The following is a 13783-nucleotide window of genomic DNA, read 5'->3' as shown; positions in this document are numbered from 1 at the left end:
AGAGCAACAGGAAAATTTGAGAAAGTAGGAATAATTTTCACCTGAGGAAAATCAGAGAAGGCTTCACAGAGGAAAGTGACTTCAACAGACAAATTTTTCCTACAATGTATCCATATAGAAGTAAATTCAAGATCTTTTGCATTACTAGTTGGTGTTTTATAGTCCTCCTTTTTATGACTTTTACCACAGTTTAAATCAGAACTCAGGCATTCTAAAACACATAATGGCAAATTCAAGGCTGCTTCTGGGATCTTTACCTCTGTAGTCCATGGAAGCCACCACCAGAACTTTTTCTGAGGAAGGGAGGAAAGATACTCCTCTTTTTACCCCCAAGCCTACCTCCCCTACATTGTTTGGGCCCCCCTTTGAACAGAGAAACTGCTTTGACCCAGTCTTTTATGAGTACTGCAATCACTGTTGTATTGATGAAGAAAAAAACAACTGGTTGTGTTCCATAAAGTCATGGGAAGGTCAAAATTAGCTTATTTAATTGTAGAATAACATTCAATGTGTTATGTAGCCAATTGTACAAAAAAGCCAACTAAGGATTTAGGTTGCAGGTAAACAATCAACAAATCCATCACCGAATAAGTATTATGTGTATATATGTATATGTATGTATATGTATATGTAGGTATACGACACATACATATACACACACATCTCTTGAGCTCAGCCAGGCTGCTGTTTATACTTCATTTTTGAAGAGGGGATCTGACTTACATGTGAATTGGATTTAAGTGAAGCAGAGTTGCCGTCTTGGATGCCTCATCAAGCTCTTCAGCCACCTTCATGGCCGTTGGAATGAATTGTTCTCATCTGCCCATTCCTCTGGGAAAAGCCTTCACATGCTTGGGTAGACATCCCCCTAACTCGACAACAGGTTTGAGGCCTGTCGGTTACCCTCAGCCTTGTTTAGCCTGTCTGCCCAGATGGTTTACTAGGGTGTGGCTGCTGCATGTGCTATTGCTTCTTGGATCCACAGGTGAGAGTTCAATGAAAGGTGGACACCAAAGGTGGATGAGCAGCTCTGAAAAGGGCTTGGCAAGCCTCACACCAGAGGTACTACTCGTCCTTAAACACTCTATGTACTCCAGGCTATGCTTTGGGAGACGAGAATATTAGTAGAATATAAGCTCCTTGAAGCCAGGGAGCATTTTCATCTTTTTTCCTTTTGTGCTCAGTGACTTGCACAATTCTTTGCACATGATGATTAATAAATGTTTACTGAATGAATGAATGAATGAATGAATGAATGAATGGAGAGCCTGAGGAGCAGGCCCACATTCTAACCTCAAGAAGCTCACAACCTAGGGAGAGGACATAGTAATAACAGACCCAGTATTCCTGGATTGTATGTGAAGCAGAGCTTTCCCTAAAGTTATTGAAATGTTAGATTAGGCTCGGAAGTTTGTGGGAGGTAGAAAATAGTACTGAAAGTAGAGTCCAGGTTTAGGAGTGAGTTAGGACTGTTAATTAGTGCTGGATTCAAAGACCTAAAAAGAGGTGTTTAATTTTTTACTTTGGAGGTTGCTGATATACATTGACTTTTCCAGTATGGAAATTTTATTGTAGTTCTTTTTCACATTTTCCACTACTTATATTTGTTTCATAGTTCAGTGTTTGAACTATAGATAAAAAAAGGCTTTTAAAAAAGTTATATTGGGGTAAAAAAGGAAGATAATAAAAAAGTGATAGGACTGACGATCAGAGTAGTCACCAGAGGAGAACAACAGATAATGGAGAGAAGGTATAGCTGCCTACCTGTTATTTTGCTTTTGTTTTCTATAAAGAGAATGATCTTCAGACTTGAAAAAACTGAACAAAAATGAATGGCAAGTTGCTATCTCAGCAGCAACTTGTCAAAGAGTACTTAACTACCCTTGATCAAGTCACCAGACCCAGGTACACAACCTTCCAGGACACAGAAACAATTAGTAGCTGTGACTGATACACTACTATCAGTGATCTTTGAAAAGCTGAGGAAAATGGGAGATATATCAAAGGGAGAATTGGCAACTGTTCTGATAGTCAAAACATGTTAGACAAATCTGCCAATAAGTTTGATTTTGATTCTTGGGAAAATTTTAGAAAGTATTATCAAACAACAAATAATGAATTTTGGAGGCAGTGATCACCTAGCTTCATTATTAACAAATCAATTCAGGCTAGCCACGTTCCCTTTTTTCTTACAGGGCTACTAGATGGGTAGATCAGGGCATGTGCACTCTCTCTCTCACTCTCTCCGTATATATGTATATGTATATATATACACATATACACACATACATATATACACACATATACACATACACATGCATATGTATATATATACACATATACACACATACATATATACACACATATACACACATGCATATGTATATATATACACATATACACACATACATATATACACACATATACACATACACATGCATATGTATATATATACACATATACACACATACATATATACACACATATACACACACATGCATATGTATATATATACACATATACACACATACATATATACACACATACACACACATGCATATGTATATATATACACATATACACACATACATATATACACACATATACACATACACATGCATATGTATATATACACATATACACACATACATATATACACACATATACACATACACATGCATATGTATATATATACACATATACACATACATATATACACACATATACACATACACATGCATATGTATATATATACACATATACACACATACATATATACACACATATACACATACACATGCATATGTATATATACACATATACACACATACATATATACACACATATACACATACACATGCATATGTATATATATACACATATACACACATACATATATACACACATATACACACATGCATATGTATATATATACACATATACACACATACATATATACACACATATACACATACACATGCATATGTATATATACACATATACACACATACATATATACACACATATACACATACACATGCATATATATATATATATGTATATAGTTTACTGAAGTTTTAGCAAAGTCTTTGACAGAATTTCTCATGCTATTCTTGTGGGAAAATGGAAAAATGTAAGTTAGACAAGTAAAATTAGGTGTATTTGGAATAGGTTGTATGGCCTGACTCTCCAAATAATAATGTACAGCTCATTGTCAACTTTTCATAGAATCATAGACCTAAGATCTAGGAAGAACTTTAGAGGAGATGTAGTCCTGTTTCACAGGTGAAGAAACTGAAAGCTTGGGGAACTTAATTAACTTGTCCAAGGTCACATATCAAGTAAGCATCAATAATTGGGATAAAGACACAAAATTATCAAATCTGCATATGACATAAACCTGAGAGGAATACTAACTTGCTAGCTGCCAGATTGAGGATTCATAAGGATCTTGACAGGCCAGAACATTGTGCTTAGTCTAATAGGATCAAATGTAATGAAGATAAAAATATAAAGTCTTGCACTTGGGTTCAAAAAAAACAACCTCACAAGTATGAGATAAAGGAGGTATGGCAATATAGTTCATAATGTCCAGCTCCAAGGAAGAAATAGTTTTGATATTGCTAAGTTGAAAAGTGTGCAGAAAGTGACTAGGGTAATGAAAGAACTAGACAATATGGCATACAAGGACTTTTAAAAGAATTATAGATGTTTAGCTTGACTTAAGTGAGGAGTGGGGTGGGGAAAATGATATCTCTTCTTAAGAATCTGAAGAGTCATAAATAGTTTAAATTTATGTTTCTTGGACCAGAGAAGAGAACTATAAACATTGGGCTGAAGTTGTAGAGAGTTAGTTATAAGTTTGATGTAAGAGAAAACTTTCTAATGATTAGAGTTGCCCAAAAGTTGAGTAGGTAGTAGATTCCCCCTCACTTCTCTCAAAGGCGAGGTGATCACTTGTTAGGTACCCCTTTTTAGCTATGGGCTGCACTAGATAGCCACTGAGGTCTCTTTTAAGAGTCTATGATTGACCTGGGCCTTGGAGTCAGGAAATTCACAATTTTTCAGGGGAAGACATGGGAAGACCAAAGTCAGCACTTGTCCTCAGGGAGCTCTAACTGGGAGAAGACAGGAGATGTGTGTGTGTGTGTGTGTGTGTGTATGTATGTATGTATATACATAGACACATAGACACATACATATATATATATACACACACACACACACACACACACACACACATACATATGTGTGTGTGTGTATGTTAGAAAACAGCACAAAATACTGTGTGAAAAAATTTTGGATTGTGTGGTTCTGACTCTCATTGCTCACGGAAATATATTTGTAGCTGGAAGAGACCTCAGAAGTCATGTAGTCCAAATCCCTCATTTTATCAATGAGGGAGTAGAGGTCCAAAGAGGTCCAGTGACTTGTTCAAGGACACGCAGGAAGTGGCAGAGGGAGGTCACTGGACTGGAATAGAAAGAGAAGTGTTCCTAGAGGAGGTGGGATTTAGATTATGAAAGACTGGGAGAAATAGGATTTGGTGGAGAGTCTGAGTGGGAAAACCAGTATGATCAAAGATATGAAAATAGGAATGTGAAGAAGGGATAATGGACCAGATGAGCTTGAGGGAGTATGAAGGAGAACAAAAATGGAGATAAATAATGCTGGGAAGGTAAGTTGGAGCCTATATGTATAAGTGCATTATATGCTACAGTAGAAAGAACACTGGTTTTAGAGTTAGAAAACTTAGGATCTGTATTATCTGTGACCTTGGTGAGTCACTTGACCTATATGGCTATAAAATGAGGGGTTTGGACAGATGATTTTGTCCCTTCTTGCTCTAAATTTATATGTTCACTGAGAGTATGGATGAACCCAACAGTCAGTGATGGTGTATGGTATTTTCAATTACTTGGGACCCTTTTCTGTACATTCCTCAGCTTCTTCCTCTGAAAAATGAAACTGTTGAACTAGAGGAAGTCTTTTCCAGCTCTAAAATCTTTGCTCCAGATTGTACTTTGAAACAACCATAAATGTCTGGCTAAGGAATTTGTATTTTAATTCTATAGGCATTAGGTAGCCACTGAAGGTTTCTAAGGAATATAATGTTGAGAGACAAGCATTAGGAACAATATTTTGACAACTGTGAGAAAGACTGGAAAGTGAAAGATTGAAGGTAGGGAGACCAGTTATGAAGCTGTTGCAATAGTCCAGATAAGAAGCATTTTCCTTACAACATCCAGGAAGGCAGATATATTATTACTACTAATTTGTAAATGAAGCAACTGAGATTGTGACTTACCTAGAGTTACACAGCTAGTAAGTAACAGAACCAGTACTTGACATTGTGGGCCTCTAGCCTACTTTTCCAGTTTTATTTCATACTACATCCTTTTGGTATCCTTTACTCCAGTCAATATTAAGTACTTGCAGTTTTTTGAATCCAGTCTGTATTTGTTCAATCTATTCCCTTGATCTGGAATCTATCAATTCAATTCAATAAGCATTTATTGAGTTCCTATTATCTGTCATGATTATGCACTGGGGATACAAAGACAAAAATTGAATTTGTCTCTGTTCTTAAGGAGCTAATATTCTACATTTCTGGAGATTCTGCACATTATCCACCAGCTTAGGGCTTCCTCCCTTCTCAACAATGCCTTTTCTGATTCCCTAGCTGGGTATAACCCCTCTTTCCTTTGGCCTTTTGAAGTGTTTTGTCCTTATCCTTACCCTAATGTCTGGGTAGGAAAAGGAGCTATCTTTTATCAGCTTTATGACCTGTGTATTATAAATGTTTGTATCTCTCCTATATTTCCCCTTACAACCTGTGAACCCCTCTTGGAGATGGTAGAAAAGTAACTCAGCCCCTTGAAAGCTTCTTGATTTCATACATTGAGAGAATATTTACTAAATGATCAAAGGAAATGATCCATCCCTAGTGTCCAAACCAAAGTGGGCTAGGACCTTCTCCTTAGGATAGGGGAGCATACCTGCCCCCCCCCAACCTTAGGAACCCCACCTGCAAACTACCCCATCCCCCATGTAAATTCCCCAGGTGCCTCTGTGGGTGAGTTGGGACTTTCCAACCCTCTACTCCCACCTGCAGAAGTTTCTGTTCTCAGCATTTTTAGAAACAGATTTGCAAACCCTTAGTGATTCTCACCATGGGGCTACCCATGTGACCTTGTTTGTTTGCTGATTCTGAGCTGGAAGTGAAATGGGGGAAGCAGGAGAATTATTGTGGGGGAGGTGTAAGGTCCCAGGTTTGGAGGGCATTAAGGAATTTTTGTTGGTATCCCAGACAAGATTGTAGGGAGAGACTGTACTTTGCAAGGGTTTAGGGTGTATGTGTAGGGGAAGTGTTAGGAGCTCTATAAGGAGTTAGGGGAGATTTCAGCCTAGGTTATGGAAGCTTTACATTCATTAACTTGTTGGTTACTGTCAGTTCTTTATAGTTTTACAACTGACCTTGTCAAGCTGGGTTTTGTAGGGAATGGGATCTCTGATCCCTCCAGCATTTAAGTTCAGAGAAAAGTCAGGGCATCACTGTAGAAAAATGCCCTGGTTAGGAGGGGGCTACAGGCAAAACTGAGCCTCAGACCCACCTACCCTAAAAGCTTCCTTATTCCTAAATAGAATAACCAAGTTATAGAGCTTCTAAGGATGGAGGTGACTTTTTTTTTTTTAGGACACTGAACCCTCTCTGGTCTCCCTTGTTCCAGGGCCTATGCCTCCTTTTGAAGCCAATGCGCCCTGGGAGTATAGACTTCAAGTCAACTTTTTTTTTTTTTTAACAGAAACATCCCTCACGTGGAATCACCTTTAAGAGACCTTACCGGCCATATAGTCTAATCCACAAATGAAATCCATAAACTGAAAAAGATATCCTATATGATACGCTTAGCAGGTGGACATCCATCCTATGCCTAAAGACCTCCACTGAGGGGGTACCATGTGACAATCTATTCCATGTCTGGATGGCTTTAATTGTTAGAAAGGTTTTCTGGGCATCAGGCATGAATCTGCTTTTCAGCATCTTCCACATTGCTTCTAGTTTTGGATAATATTTTAAATACTTGAAGGCTTCTCTTCTCTAAGCTATAGCGTATATCCAGTATAGTCAATTGAACTTCATATGTCATACATTGTCACAAGGTCTTTTACCATCTTGTTTGCCCTTCCCTGTATACCTTCAAGCTTACCAATGTCATTTGTAAAATGTGATACCCTGAATGGAATATAACACTCTAGATCAGAGAAAAGTTTAGTGGAACTAATGCTTCCTTTATTCCTGGAAAGCCATGTTTCTCAATGCAGCCTGGGCTCACATTAGCTCTCTTGGTCTGCTGTCCAGTGGATGGGTAGGTAAGCTCGAAAGCCCAGACTGATGGGTCTACTTTGAGCCATCTTCTCCTCCCCAAGCCATCATCTGGGAGATGGGACCACAGTTCCTGTTATCACTGGCATTGACTACCAAACAACTGCCATGGATGGGCAGGTTAAGCCAAAGGGCCCAGGAGAAGCAGTGGCCTGCCTCACCTCCCACTGATCCTGCTATCAGGCTGCTTCAGAAGCTATCCTCAAGGGGAGCAATCCTTGTGGAGACTGGACCTAGCAATTGCTTCGGCAGGTGCTGTGGCCTCTCAGCAGCAATAGCTAAAGAAGGCCACACCAAAAAGTTTTTTTGATACTAAAATTATCAAATGGTTTCAACATCAGAAATAAATATGGTTTTATTAATGGAAGTATAACTAAAGATGATGCATTACCATTTATTTCCCTTGTTGCTACACCCTAAGAATCATTGACCTTTTCCATTTAACTTGTAGCCTAAACCTGTATATGTTGTCTCCTTCATTAGAATGTGAGCTCCTTGAGAGCCAGGACTGTCTTTTTTATTTGTATCTCCAGTGCTTAGCAAAATGCTTTGTAAATAGCAAGCACTTAATAAATATTTTTTCATTCATTCTTTCATACATGCATGCATTCATTCATATCACACTGTTGACTCATTGATTTTGTAGTACACCCATCATTTTCAAATGAATTGCTTAGACACACTTGCCACATTTTGTACGATAATGTGATGCTTGGAAAAGTATGAACAAACTTGGAGTCTAATTTTTAGGTCAGAACTATTCCCCAAATATGTTAATAAATTGTTATCTGGTTTATCAATTGGTTCTTTGTTAGTTGTTAGTTAGTTAATTGGTTCTTAGTTAGTGTCAGTTCATTAGGATCTGCTCATCCTCCTAGCCTTCCCAACTGATCAAATAAAATTTCTGAGCCTCTAAAGCCAAAGACTTTGACAACCTTCTACCTACCTACTTTTGGCTACCTATACCTTTTCTGATACAATAAAAGCTTCATTTTATTCAGCTCTGTGTCTGGGCCCCTTCAGGATATGAACATCCTAAAATACTGAGTCTTTCCCACCCTGTGAAAACCAGACTTGTCTGGATTCTCCTTCTTTCTTCTCTTGCCTGGGTCCAGGTTGGAGGCCTGTGAGTTAGACTCCTCTGTCCTTTCCTCCTTCTCAACCCTTCATAGAATGTCTGCTCTTCAGTTTAATTCAACTCAATTCATTTAAATTCAATTCAATTCAACCCATATTGACTCATCTCCATTTAGTTTAGTCCAATAAGAATTTCCTGGGCCTCTCTTTCTTTACCTCTCCCACCCTCCAAGCTGGAAGAGATGCCAAGGAGACAGAAGATCTACATAAAGATCATCTAAATTATTTAAGCATTGCATTTTGGGATTTTGTATGTTTAGCTGCAGAGATAATCAGGTGGGACTTTTACCTGATGATGCAAAAGTTTGTCACAAGTAGTCTAAAAGAGCAAGCATTCATTGCTATACATAAATGTCTATCCTACAATAGCACCTTTATGGGATGGACAAGGTTAAGTACAAGCTCATCCTCTCTTATGGGATCTCAGAATACCAGAGCTGGAAGAATTTCAGAGATCATTTTTACACAGAAGGAAACAAGACCAGAAAGAAAGGAAGGAACTCTCTCAGGTTATGTGGCTATTAAGTGTTAAAGGGGGACTCTACCTTGGATATTCTGACTCCCAGTCTTCCCACTACACAACTACCTAGTTAATAAGAATTGAGTTTGTCACAATTATTCTGAAAGTGCAATTATTGTCAGCTATATACAAAAATCCATCTTGGAACTGCAAAGCTATGGGCTAGATAAGGTAGGGTGAAAATTCAGTCTCTGTTTTTTGAAGACTCAGATTTGTGGAACTCTTCAGGTGCTTAGTTTGTAAATTTTATAAGAGGGACTGACTTCTTTTCACCACAGTCCTTAGCTATGTTCAGATATTTGCTTGCGTATATGTGAGGGATCCTGGCTTCTCTATGACTTTTCATATCATTTTAACTGGAAGTTCTAGAAGGAATCATTTACAGAACATGACAGCCCTTCAGATATTCGAAGAGAGTGAGTATGTTTCCCCTTGGTCTTCTTTTCTCCAGCCTAAATGCTCTGTTTCCTGTCTCAGTTTGTATGGCCTGGCAGTCTGGTATAGTGAGAGATCAATGGGTCCTCTTCTACACTGGCTACTTGCTTTCTCTGTGTCTTTGAGGATCTGAGACCAGTTTTTTAATTTGTAAAATGGCGATAATAATTGCTGTGCCACCTACCTCACATGGTTGTTTTTGAGAAATTATTACCTAAAAACTCCAAAATTAACAATTGTTCTATATAAGAACTATATATAACTATGAGCAATGATTATTTTTGTAATTTTTATTCTGGTTGCCCTCCTTTGGATACCGTCTAGTATGTTTATGTTGGAGAATAGAAGGTGTTCTATTTTCAAAGACCTGTCTTTGCTATTTGAAAGTCTGTCTTGTGGAGGAGAGACTGGATTTATTTTGACTGACCTCAGAGGGAAGAAGTGGGAGCAGTGGGAGGGAAGCTTCAGGAAGGCAGATTTCAATTTGAAGTACTGAAAAGCTTCTGACTATTTGAAACTGTTCACAATCTTGTTGGTTCGTGCTGCATCACCAGGTACTGAGATGAGTTCTTTATTATTGGAGATCTTCAGGCAGAAGCCTTTTGTCAGGATATTGTAGAAGGGATCCTTGCACAGGTACAGGTTAAATTCTGAAGCCTCTTCTGCCTTGAGCTCCTGTGACACTCTGACAGGCAACATAGTGTGATACAAAGGATGGATTTGGAGTCAGGGGACTTGCCTGTCCTCTGTCCCCCACGTCAGGGCAATATGACCTTAAACAAGCCATTTCACTTGCAGAAGCCTCTGATTCTTCATTTGCAAAATAAAGGAGGCTGAATTAGATGTCGCTTCTGAAGCCTGCTCTAGTGGGACAATGATAGAACAATGAGGTTTCAGACTGTAGGCAGTCGATAATTGCAGTGAGTCCAGATGGAGGTGAGATCAGAGCAGGCTTCACAAAGGATGCAGAACTTAAGGAGAAATTGGACTTGGATAGAAAGAGGGGAGAGAGTAGAGAGGAGCATAATGAGGAGATGAATTTGGTGTGTTGGAGTCCAAGAAAAAATTGGCTTGAGGAAGGGGAGTTTGGCCTGTGGGATAAGGGAGATGAGTTGGGACTAATTGTGGAGGCCCTTGATTACTAGCCCGAGGAGTTTGGACCTGCTCACTCATTTATTCTTTCAAAAACATTTATTAAACAGTTATTGTGCACAGAGCACCGTACTCAGATAAGACATGCCCTCATACACATCTTAAGATAACCTTGGTCCTGTATGATGTTGAAGGTACCGTGGTGATCTGACTTGGGAAATGCAGAGGCTGTGACAGAGATGAAGAGAATGAGAAGAAGCTGTAGAAAAGAAGGGAAGGGATAACTGGCTCTGTGAATAGTAGTCCTTGTACTCCCCTTGAAATCCAGGAGTTCTAGATCACCAAAGCAGGAACCTAGTTCCCAAGATCCAGGAGCCCAAGAATATAGGAATACAGAAGCTAGGAGGTAAAAACTTCAGAACCCAGATTCCAGAAACCCAGGAAGCCTAGAATCCAGAGTTCAAGAATTAAGGAATCTAAGAATCTACTAGTAGCCCAGCGATTCAGGATTTCAGGTCATACATTCTCAAATGCCAATAGGCCAGAACTCAGGAGCACAGAAACCCTAGAAACTCCAGATAGAACTTAGTATCCCAAATATCACAACAGAGTCTAGGCATCTAGGAGCCTAAGAACTTAGGAGTCCAGGAAACTGTTATCTAAAATATTGGGACTAAGAAGTTTTAAGAACCAGGAAATCTAAAAATCCAACTTCTCAGATCCCAGTAGGCAAGGTCACAGGAACCCAGAGACTTGGGAACCTTAGAGTTCTAATAATCATAAAGCCTAGAGCTCAGATTCAGTTGACCCAAAGTCAGTTGCCTAGGAACACAGGAGCCCAATATAGCCCAGGAGCCTATAACTCTGGAACTTGGAAGAACTGAACCTACTAGCCCATGAACCCACAAGCCAGTAATGGAGAAGTAAGCAATGGATTTGAATGTAGATTGTAAACTCTAGCAGCTCCCTTAAGGATATCTATTTTTGTTTTCTTATCCCAAATGCCTTTGTATAAGGGTGTATTTTTTTGTTTCTGTCAGGAGACCTGGGGTGGCATCTGAACACTTCCTAGCTTCAATACATTGGGTGGGAAAAATCACTTCCCTTTTATATGCCTCAGTATGAAATGGGGATATTAATCCTTGTACTACACATGTCACATGATTATCATATGTGAAGATGCTTTATAAACTTTAAATAGAAGTGTGAGCTATTCAACAAAATATATTAAGTGCTTGCTGTGCGTAAGATACTAATTGTGTCTTACTGACCTTGGGGATGCAAAGACTAAAACAAAATATAACACCTGCCTTTAAGAAGCTTACATACTCTTGAGGGAGTGTTTCCCTCATGCTCTCCAGATATAAGTGCAATGAGTTTCTTAGACTCAACCATTTTTGAAATTCCTTCCAGACCATAAGATGCCGATTTTTTGCTCTGGGAGAGCTGCAGACAGAGATGAGCTGAATGAAGCTGGCTCCCTGAATGTTAGACCCATATGGCCTTCTATCTCCCTGTTCCACTTCTTCAGCATGTCCCTTTTTCAGGTGCTGCAATGAGTGAGTCTTTTGGTCCACAAATACCTTAATAAAGCTGATCTATATCTCACAGAATCAAAGCCTCTTAGAGTTTTGAGTCCAACTCAAACCAGATTAGGAGACGCCTTCTGCTTGAATACTTCCAAAGAAGGGAACCCCACCCCCACTCCCATTCTCAGGCAGTCCAGTTTACTTCTGAATGGCCTTAGGAAGACTTTTCACTTTTCCATACATTGATCCTGAATTTGCCTCTCAACTTCCGGTCTTGCTCCTACTTCTGCCTTCTGGGGCAAAGTAGACCAAAGTGTAATCCCTTTTTCACCTGACAGCCTTTCAAATACTTAATGAAAGCTACTTTATCATCCCTTTCATCTAAACTAACCACCTCCAGCTCCTGAAAATAATCTTGTGGCATGCTGTCAATTTGTCTCACCATCCTAGCCACCCTATTCTGGACAGTTTCCACTTTGTCTACGTATTTACTAAAATATGTTGCCCAGAACTGAGCATAGTACTTCATTTACAACAACAACAACAAACTGCCAGGGCAGAGTAGAGCAAAACTATTTCCTCACTTGGACTTTACGCTTCTGTAATCTAATCACTTACTGTAGGATGACATCAATATTTTAATCACTAGCTCACACTGTGGACTCCTACTGATCTTGCGTTAAGAGCTCAGAGAAAAGTCTGCAAGCCTTCTTGCTTCATGTAGGAAAGTCACCACGAGCCATTCTCTAGCTCAGTTTGTTTGTGATCATCCACAGTTTCCCCAGCATGTTGGCATATTTGGACTCATAATTACTGCTCACTGTCCTTTTCAAGGGCCTAGAGGACTCCAATGACCTGGGCCTTTTTTTGTGTGGCAAATCGATCAGGGCTATAGCTGAGATCAATCAGTATCTCCTAGACTTGAGGGACTACAAGAAAATTTGGGGGTATGAATTGTCTGTTTAGTTGCATGTTGGCCCAAGTGACGTTATTTGCACCATAAACCCATTCCCTTCTATTCCCCCTACCCCATCCTCTTTTGCTGCTTTCTGACTGATCCCTTCTGTCAAGTCCATCCTTTTCTGTTGTCCTTAATGTGCCCATTTGTAAAATGAGAGGTATGGGTTATATTATCTCTAAGGTTCTAGATATCTAGAATTCTAAATCTTAGTATGATCTTTTCCCCATATTCTTTGTTCCCTTCGCCCCTGCCATAATTTCTCTTCTCAGCCTCATCAGGCCATTCTCATTCCAAAACAATTTTGAGGCAGGCTGTGGGGAAGAAAATATACTTAGAAGAGTCTTATTTGTCAGTGACCTGATCCATTAATTCTCAGCTTAGGAAGTTGGTAAGAAAGACAAAAAAACACTTCAGGTCAGACTGATTTGAGGGAGTTCTAAGTTTCATAACAGGATGTGGACTCGTGGCTAGGCTCTGTCAAACAACAGCCTCGCAGTGTGGGTGGAAAAGACATACACAGAAAGGCCTGGGCAGGAGGGTGTGACAGGGTCTGATAACACACTCTGCTAAAAGTGCTCCTAGCCTGGTCCCCTAAGTCCTTGTCCAGGAGGGAAAAAACCCCTGAAGAAATTTTATGCCATTGATGTTAGAAGAGATGTTTATCGGGTTCCCTCCCTACCCCTCTTAGAAGGGAATGAAATCAGAACGTCAGAGCTGCAAAG

Source organism: Phascolarctos cinereus, unplaced genomic scaffold (assembly GCF_003287225.1).
Source record: "Phascolarctos cinereus isolate Bilbo 61053 unplaced genomic scaffold, phaCin_HiC Scaffold_3;HRSCAF=262, whole genome shotgun sequence".
Taxonomy (NCBI): Eukaryota; Metazoa; Chordata; class Mammalia; order Diprotodontia; family Phascolarctidae; genus Phascolarctos; species Phascolarctos cinereus.
The sequence above is the reverse complement of the archived record's forward strand: the minus strand, read 5'-3'. Positions refer to the sequence as shown.